General features: G+C 45.4%; 1 long non-coding RNA gene across 3 annotated transcripts in view; it reads left to right on the top strand.

The window, feature by feature from the left end:
* LOC127009503 (uncharacterized) overlaps window positions 1–12,713 on the top strand; it is a 63,882-nt gene that overhangs the window by 27,279 nt on the left and 23,890 nt on the right. For 2 of the 3 annotated variants that reach the window (XR_007762024.1, XR_007762022.1), the window contains exon 2: window positions 7,481–7,638. This is a non-coding gene — a long non-coding RNA (uncharacterized LOC127009503). Of the gene's footprint in view, window positions 1–7,480; window positions 7,639–10,994; window positions 11,357–12,713 lie in introns of those variants that run through there. The other variant, XR_007762023.1, reaches the window with a different exon arrangement.

Here is a 12,713-nt window from a genome sequence, read left to right as displayed (position 1 = left end):
GGAAGCGAGAGAGGGGAGGGGGGAGAGAGAGGGAGAGGGCTGAGCAGTGCGATAGAAGTAATGGCGCCCTGCAAATATGTGAATAATAAATACTCTCTTGTATAGGACTCCGGGCCCGGGGTATCCTTCACGTGTACAGAGGAGTGAACCCAGGGTCTCTGCCTCTCCCTGGTGATGGATGTATAGGATGGGGGGGAGGAGGGAAGGGGAAGAGGGGGGAAGGGGAATTTAGTGTGTGGGGGAGTGGGTGGGTTGGGGGTCGTGTGTGTGTGTATGTGTGTGTGTTTGCGAAATGGTTGGTGGCCTTCAGGAGATTGGTATGATATCTGTTTATTTATTTTCTCTCGTTTTTTTCTCTCTTTCTTCCTCTCACTTGAAAGCTAGCTACTGCCTGTGTGTGTGTGTGTGTGTGTGTGTGTGTGTGTGTGTGTGTGTTTGCGTGTTTTTCTTTTTTTCATTTTTTTTCCTTGTTCCTTCTCGCGTGCTTAGGTAGGTAGATAACCGTGTAATAAGTTTTTTTTTTATTGGGAGGGTGAATCTTCATTTTTTCAGTCTATCGCAGTCATGTACTTGCTCAAATCGAGCTTTCTAACACAACCCGACCTCTTAACCCGGTAGCTGCGGGGATCATTTTTTCTTAAAGGCGAGAAAAATGAGAAAAAAATCATCACTCACCCAAACCATTCCATAATATATATCAACGCATTGTGATCAGTTTATGCATCATCTATTTTTTGGGGGTTTATATCATAGCAGAAATTTGGGCCGTCGCTGGTACACGGTAAAGCCACAAATTTTTCACTTCCCACTTCCCGAAGCCTTTTCTTTGCATGATCCCCCTCTAGAACACACTTTTTATCTTCATTACTCCAAAAACTCCACTTCTTCTGCTCATCTTTAATCCTTAGTGTTTCGTTGGTCACTACCCGTTTCCTTATATCTCTAAGAATCAACACGTTCATAAGTTAATTCGTATGCAGAAACAGGCTCAATTTTTTCTCTCCACTAAGTCCACTTCTTCTGCTCATCTTTAATCCTTAGTGTTTCGTTGGTCACTTCCCGTTTTCTTATATCTCTAAGAATCAACACGTTCATAAGTTAATTCGTATGCAGAAACAGGTTCATTTTATTCTCTCCACTAAGTCCACTTCATCTGCTCATCTTCCATCTTAAAGGTTATGTTGCGTTATTTCTATCCCGTTTCCTTCCTCCCTAAACTCCCTTAATAATATACAGGTTCATAATTTGTTTCCTTTCTATCTTAACTATGTCTCAAACTTCGCTCCCCCGGTTCATCACTTCAATATGAGTGTTACGTTGGATTCTCCCCACCCGTTTCTTTCCTCCTTAAACTCCCCTAAGAATATACAGGCTCATAATTCATTTCCTTGGGTCTGACTTGCCAAATCATCTGATACGCCGTTCATCACGTTCGCGGCCAGCTAGTTAGTCAGTGCGCGGCCTTTGATGCAAGTTCCTGAAGGTCTTGTTGTATCTTGGGGTCACTCGACGCGTGTCTGTATCTTTTTCAGACCTGCATGCCCTTAGCGGTGTAGTTTCCTTTGCGAAGTTTATGGCTTGTGTTGTTTTCTTTCCCCGAGTGTGCAGCCGTTTGGGGAATGTAGAAAGTAACAGCCTTGATCATTTTGGACATTTTCATATTTTTTTACTCCTAGAAACATGACTTTGCTAAACGTGCACATACCCTCTACCTCGGTCTACCTTGGGGGAGGTGTGCTTACATTGTTTATGCATCATTGAGTTACCTAAAGTAAGTAAGTGAAGTTTCATGTTATCTTTTTTATTTATTGCACTTTTACCTTTTTATCTATAGAAGTATGTTTTCTCTGCTGTGCTCCATCGATAACCTATTTTCATGCTGGCACTCACCACTTCTTCCTCCGAGAGACTCACTGTCTCTTCCCCCAAAACTTTCTTCAGTGATTTCTTCTATAACGTTTCCTTTCCTTTGTGACACCTGTGACCTGCATCTGTTTGGCTGTTACCGACATTCCCGTCTGTGACCATCCTTTTCTCCGAGATAACCCAGCCTCCTCTGCTCCGAGTCTAAAGGAAGCTTCAGTAAAACAATGACAAAGGAATGCAAGTAATCGTGTCTCCTTCCGTATCACGCACTAACCTCGTTGATTCAGAGATCCGTTGTTGCAGGAGAGGTGAATTTATGTCCTTAGTTAATGGACCTTGTGTTGAATTCTTTACTTCAATCCTTTAATGAATGTAATGTAATTTTACCTTAATATAATGAGCATCAGCCCCAGCGCCTTAATTCTTTTGCAACAGGTGTGCTGCGGTGCGCTGCCAATAGAAACGTGGGTTGTGCACTAATTGACTAGATATGTAGATTTTGGCACACACACACACACACACACACACACACACACACACGCCCCCTTCTCCAAACACACGCCAGTCACCACAAGATACTCACACCTAACCTTTTTTTCCTTCCATGAATGTCCCTTGAAACTACAAACCTACCCCCAATTACTTCTAAAACCACACCAAAGCAACCATAGACAATAGAACCCGGCAAAACGACCTTAATGCTTTTCTGGGCCAACATGTGTATATACTAGTGCATTTGTGTCAGGGTAGTGTCGTGCCAGCGTTGCAAAATTATCGTACTCAACCACGCAGCACATTGTATTTTCCGGTTTCTGACTCACAGCTATCGCAAACAAACACCAATAAGTAACGCTTTTATCGATAACTTTAACTGAAATCTCGTTATCTGTGTCGGTAGGAGAGTTTTGGGGCCTAGAACTGGTAAATGCGATGTTATGAATACGATAATATGGTAACGCTGGTGGAGAGGCGGCGAGGCAGGGAAAGGGAAGGGGCAGCCTGGACAAGACAATGATGGCATGATGAGCGTAACGAGGCGGTTATCTCTCTCCAGGCCGACCAGTGTGTGTCCAGCTCTCCGTTGTCCAGTCCTTCCCCACCTTTCCTCTCTTGCTCACTTCTTCCCTCCCTTCTCTACACTTTTCCTTTCCTCCCTCGCTTACTCCTTTCCTCCCTCGTCCACTTTACTTTCCTTCCTCGCTCACTCCTTCCTTCACTCGTTCACTTCTACCCTCCTTCCCTCCCTTGTGGTTGGTCTCCTTTCTTTTTTTTCTCTCTCCCTTTCTGTGCTCTCTCTCTCTCTCTCTCTCTCTCTCTCTCTCTCTCTCTCTCTCTCTCTCTCTCTCTCTCTCTCTCTCTCTCTCTCTCTCTCTCTCTCTCTCTCTCTCTCTCTCTCTCTCTCTCTCTCTCTCTCTCTCTCTCTCTCCCTCTCTCTCTCTCTCTCTCTCTCTCTCTCTCTCTCTCTCTCTCTCTCTCTCTCTCTCTCTCTCACACACACACTTAATTGTCTCGTCCGTGTTGTGATCGGTCTATACTAAAGTGAGTCTGGCAGAAAATTGGTTCATTAATCATGGTTCAGATGAGAGAGAGAGAATAAATAAAAAGAGCTGGACAGACAAAAAGAATCACTGATACACACAAGCAGACACGGGGCGAAGAAATAGAGTAAAAATAAAAAATAAATATGGGAAGACAGTTAAGAGGAGAAAGATAAAGACAGACAGACAAATAGACGGACAAAATGATCCACTGACAGACAGAAATAAAGAAACAGACCAAAAAAAAGGGAAAAAGATGGAAATAAAGAAAAAGCAAGATAAAAAATAAATCCTACCTACCTACCTACACCATACATCTGTTAAATACCTCTTGTCTTACCTCTCCGTTCCGTGCTATCTAAAGTAACACTCTTCCTTTCTCCCTCTATCAATGATTAAGAGAGAGAAAAAAAATAGCTTCTCCCATCACCACCACCACCACCATACCTGAGACACGCATCACCACCACCACCACCACCACCACCTATTAGCCCGTCTTTACAGGGGTTTACCGATAGCGCGCCAGATTAACCGCGTATCGGGACCATCACGACAGCCTGCATTACAAGACGATGGAGAAATTTGCATGCTGGTTAATTAAGTCATCCGAGGCTTACCCAGGAAGTGATCTCGCGCCTCCTACCTCCCTCTTTCCCTCCCTTCCCTCCCTCCTTCACTCTACTCCTCCTTTCTCACTTCGCCCAACCAACTCCGGCTCCGTCTTGGCCCAGGTGAAGCGATGATGTTTTGGCCGATTCTCCCTCTAATGGAGCCCGCCGTAGCGACCATCTCAGCGCAGTGGTCGGCAGAGGCTCCCCGGCGCGCTTCTCTGTGCGCCCTTATCTGCGGTAATGAGAAATGAAGCGTTCAGAAACAATTAATATCAGTGACCACTCATTCGCCCGCCGTCCGCCTGCCATCCATCACGCACAACTGGAACCCATAAGCCTCTCTCTCTCTCTCTCTCTCTCTCTCTCTCTCTCTCTCTCTCTCTCTCTCTCTCTCTCTCTCTCTCTCTCTCTCTCTCTCTCTCTCTCTCTCTCTCTCTCTCTCTCTCTCTCTCTCTCTCTCTCTCTCTCTCTCTCTCTCTCTCTCTCTCTCTCTCTCTCTCTCTCTCTCTCTCTCTCTCTCTCTCTCTCTCTCTCTCTCTCTCTCTCTCTCTCTCTCTCTCTCTCTCTTCTCTCTCTCTCTCTCTCTCTCTCTCTCTCTCTCTCTCTCTCTCTCTCTCTCTCTCTCTCTCTCTCTGGTTGTAGGGGTAGTAGTAGTAATATTTTGTTTTTATCGGCGTCATATCTCCTCGCCTCCTTGTCCGTCCTGCCAGCGTCATCTCCATACCTCTCTCTCTCTCTCTCTGGTGGTAGTGGTAGTAGTGGTAATATTATGTTCTCATCGGCGTCGCATCTCTCGCCTCCCTCACCATCCTGCCATTGAGAGCCACGCCGGCCAGTGACCAGAAGCGTCGCCTCACGTCCTCCGTTACCCAGGGCTGCGTGTTCCCTCCTCGACGTTCCTTAATGAACGAACGCTACTCGACCACTGGCTGAAGAGTGGAGGTCCCTAAGAATGAATGAGTTTAAGTGATACAACCGTGGAGTGTTGAACCTTTCCCTGCAACCGAGAAAGTAGTAATAATGTTGTTAGTCTTCTCTGTTTACAACCCAATAGCAAATTTACTTAGATTCTAGCCCACGATTCGCCGCTTCATCTCGATTCTTAGTTCACTGAGTCCAACAACCATGGAGTGTTATATCTTCCCGTGAGACAGAGAAAGTTGTAATGGTGGTAGTGTTTATCTCTTTACATCCCCCAAACTATTTCACATCGATTTTAACACATGATTTCCCCGCTATATCTCGCTTCGTAGTTCACTAGTCCAAATATTACAACCATGGAGTGTTATATCTTCCCGTGCGACAGAGAAAGTAGTGATAATTTTAGTCTTTATCTGTTTACAACCCACAAGCAGATTTATATTCTTCAGTTTTAACACACACGCTTCATCTCGCTTTTTAGATGAACAAGTCCAAATATCACAGTCATGGAGTGTTTAATCTTTCCCTTGCAGCAGAGAAAGTAGTTATAATGTTAGCCTTCATCTGTTTACAACCCTCAAGCAGATTTACTTTGATTCTAACCCTCGATTCGACGCTTCATCGCGCTTTTTAGTTCACAAAGTCCAAATGTATCAACCATGGATTGTTTAAACTTTCCCCTGCGGCAGAGAAAGTAGTAATAATGTCAGTCTTATCTGCTAACAGTCCCCAAAACAAATTTATTAAGATCTTAACTCGCGATTCGCCGCTTCATCTCGCTTCTTAGTTTGCTACGTAGGCTCTTGGTCACTGTCAAGACATCAATGAACGTGTAAGTTTGTGCCGCGACTCATTATGAACGCCACTTTGTCCGTTTCAGGCAGAACACAGCGACGTAACTTATTATCTCATGAATCATTTTCCTTTCACTAGCCATTTCTAGGAGTAACTATTTTTTTTTCTTTCTACTGGTTGGAGAAGTGCTGAAGGCGGAAAACTTTATAAAGCAGTCATCAACAGGCGGATCATGACAACATTCATTAGTTACAATTAAAGCTTAGAGAAGGGAGAATTGAGCTGTCGGAAGCTGCTTTGCGATGCTGTTAATCCCTCAAGACCCAAACAGCAAAGGGTCGGAAGCTATACGTATTCGCATTGCTAAGTCCATCATGGTAATTGTTTCAACAGTCCCGTAGACGATTATTCTTATTTTTATTCTTATTCTCTTATATGATGATACAGAACACCATCCAGATTAATAACTTCCCAAGAACACATTGAACTCTGTACCGCGGAAAGAGGTGCATCGGTTAGATAAGCTGTCAGCAACTTAACTGTTTCCTGCCACGGGCCCAGATCACACCTGTTTTATGTGTTGTGAGGATCTATACATTGCCGTGACAGTAGGGTGGAATGTGAGGGCTGCTGTGAGAATGTTGCACGTGCCAGTTTGATGCCTCTGTGACAGTTTGAGGAAATCGTCAGTTAGAGGCAAGGTTGAAGGCATATGCGAATAGGAAGCCACAGTAATCACTTCCGTACCCTACCGGCCAACACCAGACTAGTTTAGTATCACAGGAGGCATCGCCGACGCCACGACTTTCACTCTGCCAAACTACCGTGTTCAGTAAAGTTTCGAGGGCCAGCATGAGCCAAGCAAGAACGTCGCCACTATAAATATAATTGACTGCGCCACTAACAAGGTGGAGCCGACCAATAGGTAATTTCGTCATGAAAGCCTACCGGCGATGTAGGCCGAACCTTAGAAAAGAACTCATCACTGTTAGGGGCATTGTCTCGCCGCGCCACACAGGCCCAGTGCGCCTCGAGGCTGAGGAAAGCGGCACCTTGCTCGTCCGCGGCGAGGCTCCGATCACAGAGCCCGATCCTGCAATCTGGTTCGGGCCAGTGTGTGTGTGTGTGTGTGTGTGTGTGTGTGTGGCCTCTACGAACATGAGTGCCCTGCTGAATGAGGACATATGTGTCAGTGAATTATGTGGTTATATTCATGAAGTGCTCAACATTTTCAATTAGATTATATGTGTTACCCTCTACTTGCAGAGAAAGATATTTTAGTTTATTCTTTGGACATATAATAGGTAATACATTGTTGTTTAGATTAAAATAAGTGTGTTTTTTTCGTTCTTTTGTACTTCGAATATCAGATCACATTTGTAAGTATTTCTCAACAAACTAACTAACTAACTCTGTGTGTGTGTGTGTGTGTGTGTGTGTGTGTGTGTGTGTGTGTGTGTGTGTGTGTGTGTGTGTGTGTGTGTGTGTAAATTTTCAAATACACGTCCGAATCCTGTTCTTACTAGAACTATGTTAATCCACTCGTCATTGATGACTGGTAACAGAGGAGCACGGCACAGAGATGGGATTGTGGTTCAAAAAGAATAGCACTCAAGTCTCTGTACACCTCATAACACCAGCATCATCCAGCATCATTACGCAATTAGACGTGTTTATCAACGGGCAAAGTAAAAAATAGAGTGAATTGTCTGCCCGGCCCTGGAATAGTCAGCATCGTTGTCTTTGCAGCGGGAGGACCTGAGGCGGCCCATCCTGAACATGGAGCGTCGTCTGTCCCGCCCCGCCGCCCATCACCCGACACGGTCCGCCACAGCCAGGCCTCTGTCTACCCTTCATGCCCCCTGATTACCCCCATTAGTCGGCTGCGAGGACTCATTCCACCCCCGGTGAGTAGCTGAGCCCCTTCGTCTTAATCTGAAGGTGCAGGTGCTTTGTGGCGGGGCTGGAAGGCCTTACTGGGACCCCTGTGTTCCTTGATCGTGCCCAACCCTCGCCAGGAGACTTGTATCTCCTGCACCAGTGCCCCATTCTGTGAGAGTGTGTGTGTGTGTGTGTGTGTGTGTGTGTGTGTGTGTGTGTGTGTGTGTGTGTGTGTGTGTTCTCAAAAACTGGACAGTCATCATCAGTGACATGCAACAAGGAAAAGTAAGAGATGAGCCGAACTGCGAAAACTCGTGTGATCTGGAAGATGACCCGAAAATTCCTCATCAAGGTGTTTCGACGAAGGTAGCAATTTCCCCTTCAGGCTGAATGCCGGGCCTCCAATTCGTGCAGGTCGCGGCCAGAAGATGGATGTAGGCCGTGTGGGAGGTCGCCTCTCGCGTGAGTGCCGCCCCACACTCGCCATTCTAATGCTGACGTCTGTATCAAGGAGGGGGTGAGGGGGAGGCGGGCGAGAGGTATTATCAGGAAATATTAGTCCATTACACACTACACTGAGAGCATCCCTCACGCCCGCCGCGCCGCCCTATCGGCCATGCATCGCGCGGCCAGAAACAAGAGGCCGGACGTGTATGGTTATGAGCCTTAATGTCCGTCACTCACGCGCCCCGCGACGCGTCTGTCCGCCGTCCATCATGCGAGCGTGACGCGGGGCCGGCCGGCCGGCTGCTGCGCCCACTTTTTTTCTCCCTTAAAAAAACAGTGTCATTATTTACTGACTTCTATTGGCACCGGTGAGATTACGCTTTATCTTGTGATGATGTAAGGGAAATTCAGTGGATTATTATGCATTTATTTTTACTTCAAAAGCAAGTTTTTTATATTGATTATTATACATATTTTGCAGATTAGTAAGCTTAGTCACACGCTGCCAATTATTCAAAACTAAATTTATACATCAAGGCGTTTCGTTGCATCGTTAGTGCAAGAAAAGAAAAAGAAAATTTATCGCATCGCCGCCACAAAAAAGGCATCGGGAATATATTATTGTTAATGTGAATTTATGGAACTTTCCCCTGAATGGGTGCCAGCGGGGCGACCTTTGATCAGCGGCGGGGACACGCGTGCGCCGCGCCGCTCCGCTTAGCGTGCCCGAGTAAGACATCGAATGCCGTCTGTCTTGCCCCCCTCCCCCCCAAGCTCCCTCCATCTCCCAGCCTCTCCTCCGCGTCCTGGGTTTCAATTTGCATGCATGCTCCAGCACGCTCTTACCAGGCGCGCTTGTGTTGAGCGTGTACGTGCGTCGCTGTGTGGCGATGCTTCATCCTGGTGGCCGGCGTGTCTGCATGTCGGGGACTGTGTTGTGCCCACGCTCCCCCGACGCCCGGCCCCCGACGCCCGGCCCTCTCTGTGAGTGGCGCCGCGGCAGGACCGTGGGAGGACAGCCGAGCCCTACTGTCAGCCCGGCTATTTTTCATATGTCACCTTAGATGAATGGATGAATTTATACTGAATAAATTTTATATATGTGTATATATATATATATATATATATATATATATATATATATATTTTATAAATATATATATATATATATATATATATATATATATATATATATATATATGCTTGAAATATATAAATGGAAATTTCATCCAAAAAATGAACGAAAATTGTGGTCGTTAGGAAAAAATATGAAACGATTTATATAATATAATGAGGGCGGGCGTGAGGATGACGGCGAGGAGCACGCGGGCAGGACGTGGAGGTGCCCAGGACAGGCCTTAAGGAACATTAATTCGCATCAGAAAAAAGAGGAGACAAGGACGTCAAAAAAATTGAACATATTTTTTCATTATTTTTCCTAAATTTTAAACGTAATGGTAAATCAGGTAATAGCCATAAAAGTTTTGGGTTGACACACAGCAGCGACACGTAACGTCACATTTACGCATTGCTCGAGTTTTTTTCCCCAGACACTATGTAAGGAGACTTCTATACATTACATCATAACGCTATTTATAGAGTATGAGCTACGTGGTGTGTGTGGGGGGAATGATATTGGTTAAATTCACCATTGTCTGATCACATGCTTGACTCTTGATCGCCAGCCAGTAACCTTCCGGGGAGTGGATTGGAGCTCGTTAGGCGATCTATAGGTATTGATGAGACCTCCCCCGCCCCCTCACCCTTCCTTCGCTTTGCTCAAGGGAGGGCAGTAACCTCCCCTTGTCAGCTGAAAAATCTTTCGGCTGAGAGAGAGAGAGAGAGAGAGAGAGAGAGAGAGAGAGAGAGAGAGAGAGAGAGAGAGAGAGAGAGAGAGAGAGAGAGAGAGAGAGAGACTGAGACTCGCACTCGCACTCGCGCACACACACACACACACACACACACACACACACACACACACACACACACACACACACACACGGCGGGCATGGCTGGTCGGGGCTCGGGGTCAGGCGTTGTGACAGCACCAGTTAGGACGTTAAATATTGGTGCGGCTGCGTGGCGATCACTCTCCCAGTATGGCGCGAGGAGGTGGCCATTGTGCGGCGCAGTCACCACCACACCATCCACACCCACACCCACACCTCCACGGCCCGGCCCTCTCCACCTTCCCTCCCCTTACATCCCTTTCTTCCTTCCTGCTCCTCTCTTGTTCTTCGTTCTTTTTTTCGTAATTCTGGCATCTGTAGTGGTGCTCAATGCGATTAGACGGCAATACGTAACAAGCTATTTTTTTACGTTTGATGATGGGGACTATTGGTCGGCCCGATACCGTTAGTGGCGCAGGCAAGTGTTTTATAGTGGCACCATTCTTCCTTGCCTCATGCTGTCCCTCGGAGCTCCTCCTAATCCTCTTTGGAGAGTTTCACTAAAGTCCAGGTTTATAGGTAGTCATCAGAACAACGTGTGGGTAGTCTAGGCCACACTTCGATGACTGATAACTGTCAGCAACAGCGGTCTTCCAGGACACTCAACCACCACGTCCCAACAGAAGAAAAATAAATATGATTTTTTTCCCACGGTGAGTACTGCTTTTGTAGCTTCAATATGCTCTTTATGATGCACATTGTGTTTAGTAATAATATTCACAAAAATCTTATGGTAAGCTTTTTAAAACTGAATTCCCAAATGCTTTTCACGTTGGTAAAAATTAAATGATGAGAAAACTTTGATATTTCATTCACATTTTTTTTTTTTATGTCTATGCCTATGGCGCCGTTATGCTTGCTTGAGGGGCCTGGATGGTATTCGGCTCCAGCTCGTCATGGCGCAGGCAAGTGTTTATAGTGGCGCCATCTTCTCTTAACCTACTAACGACAAACATAATTCATAAAAATACTTTACTTTTATTCAGGTACGTCCAATTCATCCCAAAGTTCTTACATTTTGGGAGGTAACGCACAACGCCCCGAGTACGAAGCGAGGAGGCGGCGGCTGTCGGCAGTGTAGAGCTTCACTTTCTCGTCCCGGTGCGGAGGAGAGGCAGCTCCGTATGAACCCATCAACAGCGGCGCTCCCCATCAAAGGCGCCGAAGATTTACATCCGAAGCCGCGCAGCGAGTGGAGGGAAAGGGAAGCTGGCGGCGGGACGGGGCGGGAAGGGGGCGGCGATGCTCCCTGTAAAATAGATACCCGGCGCCGATACTTGCCGGTAGCTAAGTGTGTGATGGATGGATGGGAGGACTGTGCTGATTTATTGAGGTTTCTTCTCCGACGCTCGCCTTTCTATTAAATCGTAACCGTGAAATAAGAGACTAATTTGCATTTTTGTATGCATATTATTGTTGGAATTGTAAAAAAAAAACTTGTCTTCTGTATGTGTTTTTTGTTTTGTGTGTGTGTGTGTGTGCTTCATTCTGCCCACACTTTCTCTCTTTCTATTCTTTCTATGCACACACACACACACACACACACACACACACACACACACACACACACACACACACACACACAGGAAAAGGTGGACAAATTTAAGGAAAAGTTGGACAAATTTAAGGAAAAGTTGGACAAATTTAAGGAAAAGTTGGACAAATTAAGGAAAAGTTGGACAAATACAGATACGGAGACGGGACCACACGAGCGTAAGCCCAAGCCCTGTAAAACTACAACCAGGTAAATACACACACACACACACACACACACACACACACACACACACACACACACACACAAGCAGAGAAAGTGAAGCATTGCCCTCGGCGTCGATACTTAAGGCTTGCATACCATTTCTCTTCCTGGCTTTCCTTCTTTCGTTAACTGAGCTCTGGATTTTACTAGCATATTTTCGCGCTTGTTAGGTAAATGTAATTGTAGACGTTTTTTTGTTTTTTTTGTACAGCTAAAGAAACAGTTCAAGGGCAACAAAAAAAAGGGGTAAAAAAAAGCCCGCTAATCGCTGTTCCCGCTGTATTTTAGTTGCGCAATGACTCGCATCTAAGTAAATATTCTTAAAACATCAAAATTAGTACTTGATTCAGTAATACGGAAAGCCCAATTCATTTATTCAGTTATTATTTTCATACATGGAAACACACCAACCTGCAAATTCACGCACCTTATATCATTTCATCAACTACAACTTAAATGCGTCGGGTTTTCCACTAAACAGACGGAGAACAACCATACGAAAAATCTAAGTCATTCTTCAATTACTATTTTCACTCACAAACACACACGTACCTTCAAATCCACGCGGCTCTTAAAAATATATCCACTATAATTTCCATTCATCGGGTTTTCCATGACACAGACGAAGAGTAACTATACGAAAAATCTAAGTCATTCTTAAATTACTATTTTCACTCACAAACACACACGTACCTTCAAATCCACGCGGCTCTTAAAAATATATCCACTATAATTTCCATTCATCGGGTTTTCCATGACACAGACGAAGAGCAACCATACTAAAAATCCTAAGTCATTCTTCAATTGCTATTTTCACTCACAAACACACGATAGCCTCCAAATCCACGCACCTCGTAGCAATTCATCAACAATTATTACAATTCATCGGCATTTCCACGGAACAGACGCACGGCAAGACTCCACCAAACACGAATCTTTGACCGGG

The sequence above is a fragment of the Eriocheir sinensis genome, chromosome 41, assembly GCF_024679095.1.
Source record: "Eriocheir sinensis breed Jianghai 21 chromosome 41, ASM2467909v1, whole genome shotgun sequence".
NCBI classification, from domain to species: domain Eukaryota; kingdom Metazoa; phylum Arthropoda; class Malacostraca; order Decapoda; family Varunidae; genus Eriocheir; species Eriocheir sinensis.
This window is presented reverse-complemented; position numbering and strand designations above follow the sequence as displayed.